Source organism: Aplysia californica, unplaced genomic scaffold (genome assembly GCF_000002075.1).
Source record: "Aplysia californica isolate F4 #8 unplaced genomic scaffold, AplCal3.0 scaffold00443, whole genome shotgun sequence".
Lineage (NCBI taxonomy): Eukaryota > Metazoa > Mollusca > Gastropoda > Aplysiida > Aplysiidae > Aplysia > Aplysia californica.
Genome location: NW_004797713.1, coordinates 497990 through 501028, shown reverse-complemented (window position 1 = coordinate 501028; position 3039 = coordinate 497990). Strand labels below are relative to the sequence as shown.

General features: G+C 40.2%; 1 protein-coding gene across 1 annotated transcript in view; it reads left to right on the top strand.

Annotated features, from left to right (window-relative positions):
- The window catches only part of LOC118478256 (extensin-like), a 44111-nt gene that overhangs the window by 40103 nt on the left and 969 nt on the right, over positions 1–3039 (top strand). The window lies entirely within an intron of this gene.

Below are 3039 nucleotides of genomic sequence, written 5' to 3'. Positions count from 1 at the left end.
TGGAGTGTCAAAAGAGTGTCAAGATCTGCTCCCACTTCATGGGTTGCATCATGTTGACGACGGGCCGGGCGACATTTTGTGGACCGGGGTAACATCTTGACACCCCGGTACTTCATGACTTCCGGTGCCCGGGCACTGACTCTGAACGATCTAAAGTGTGTCGGTGAAGGTGCAAAAAATTCAAGCTTAAAAAAACAAAAACAAGTGATGTCCCTTTGTCTCCAAAGCAGAGGATTCTGACCCCGCTCTCTAGATCCAGGTCCGTGAACTGTTGAAACGACCTCAGAGTTACAAAGATCTATCTGATATTTCTGGCTGGTTTTTAAGTTCTAAGACAATGAGGTCAGAAACCAAATGTCCCTCCATCGAAATGGTGTAAGATCATTCGGAGTCGGTGTCAGGATATTCAAAGAACTTCATTCGAAAAAGCTTGACGTACCTTATGAAAGTCAACATTTTTAACGTCAAATTTTGAAAACTTGGCACTGAGCAGATAGAGCTTTGTAACGCTAGGGTAGCGATGTATCAAATAGTAACTTTTGCCCCGCCTCCAGGAAAAACGGGCATAGTCACAAATTGTGAAGGTGCCAATTTTAAAAGCTTGTTGACTCATAACTTTATATTATTTGACTGGTGGTTTATTTTATATGTTTTTTGGATGGGAAATCTAACAACGATAATCAACCAACAGCTGAACAGAAATTAATACAGTTATGAGTCAACAAGTGTTCAAAATTGATACCCTCACGATTTTCAGTTTGAGACTATACCCGTTTTTTCAGTGGACTCCTCAGATAGAGATCAGAACTTCACGATGACCGTTAAGATGGTTCCAGTAGGGAACGGGATAGAGGGTGCCCACGTCCCTCGTGACTCATTGGAGCAGAGGAAGATAGGACTAACGCTAACATTCTAAAAAAAACTAAACTAACAGAAGCATGTCTTCTTAATAATTATATACACGAATATCATCCCACATCATCACTTATCACCACCACCACCGTCATTTCTAAAATCATCATTGCTCTCAGATCCTTCAAATACATCTATAATTATCTTGAACGTCTATAATGTAACAGTTACATGTTATAACAATTATATACGTAATAAACTATTGGTGGGTGGTTGGCGGGTGCTCTGGTGTTGTTTGCTTCTTCTTTCCTATCAAACAACTTTTGTCCTGATCTCTCCTCCTTCTTGTTTGTGTTTGTTACGCTCTTGTATCACCTCTAAACTTCAGCACTTATACGACCTTATTGTGTTGCAAGTGTCGTAAAACTCTTACTAAAACTAAAATACACTATTGGACACTATCATACGAACATTTTTCTACTAATCGGATAACGTCAATCTCACAGAAATGGGCAAGGGACAACAACAAAAAGATAGAGATAGGAGGAAAAGTTCCTGCAGCATTCATTGTGTGGACATTAGACTCCTCGCCATCCTTCGCGGGAACGAAAAAGACCAACACTGTGAAAACGGCGGACAACCTTTAGTGGAACAGCGGGGAGGAGAGATAGAGCCCTTTGTTATCTTATGTATGGGCGTGTAAATGTATGCTTTCATCGCTTTACTTGCGAAATGAATTATTAAAAAACAAACCAGAAAAAGCCCTCAAAAACCCCCAACATGAACCGGGCAAAAACAAAACTACCATCATGAAAACCAGGGAAAAAAGCTCTAGTACACAGCAGGAGGGGGTAGGCTTATTTACTTGACTGTCTATTGGAGTAACCTTTGAAGAAGTTCAGTTTTGTAGGGGAGGCTCTCGTGGTCTAGAGGCTACGGTGTTCACCTTTTATTCAGTACGTCCCGGGTTCGAAACCTGACAGCGACGGAACATTTTCTTCTTTAGAATTGTCTCCGTTCATCTCCTCCCTGCTCTCTAGCAATGTTCTGTCAATTAGACTGTCATCTGCTTTCGTCTCCACCTCTGAGCTCCTGACTATTTTTGCAGCCTTTCTACTGCTACTTCTTTTTTCCTTCTTACTGCTGTCTTTCACCAACACCCCTGATCTTCTGGTAGGAAAGATCTACACCTAGCCTTCTCGGACAAGGGCAAACAATCTTGGAGGTCCTGTGTGCAAGATACGTGGTCAAAAATCGACACTGTGAAAACTGATGAAAACTTTCAGCGGAACAGCGGGGGAGGAGAGATATACCTCTTTGTCTCACTTATGGGGTGAGAAATGTTCGTTTTCATCGCTTTACTTTCGAAATTGTTGGGGGGGGGGGTTAATTTTTTTTTAAAACCCCACTCCAAAAAAGCAGACAGCAGCAACAAGGCAAAAACAAAAGCACCATGATGAAAACAACTGAACAATCTTAGCACACAGCAGGACAGGGCAGGTATATCAGTCACTGTCTAATGGAGTATAAACAAAACAACCAAGCACACACGCAGACCATAAAACAAAAACTTTAGTCAAAAACAAAATCAACCCCACTAAAAATACAGAAAAACCTTCCCTTCCACAGAAGAGTAGAAATGACAAAGCTATTTTACAACTTTACTATTTACCTACAATAATATTGTAATGTTCACAATATTGATACAGAAGGGTCAGGAAAACTACGCTCTAAGTCACATCTTGCTAAATAACAGAACTCTTAGTATGACTTACGAATAAAATGACTGGACGAATTTTTCTCTCAGCAATTATCGTTGTTACAAATTACCAAAACTGGATTGTATATTGTTATACTTAATTCCCGCTGTTTATTTGTCTGTTTGTTTGTCAGTTTGTTTGTCTGTTTGTTTGTCTGTTTGTTTGTCTGTTTGTTTGTCTGTTTATTTGTCTGTTTGTTTGTCTGTTTATTTGTACTCGAAGCGACCTCACACTGACTTAAACTCTTTATTTTCCTGACCCCTTCATATGATGTGTGTTTCCAAAGTTTACTTCCTAGAAGCAACCCTCTCTCATGACCCTTTCATATGATGTGTGTTTCCAAAGTTTACTTCCTAGAAGCAACCCTCTCTCATGACCCTTTCATATGATGTGTGTTTCCAAAGTTTACTTCCTAGAAGCAACCCTC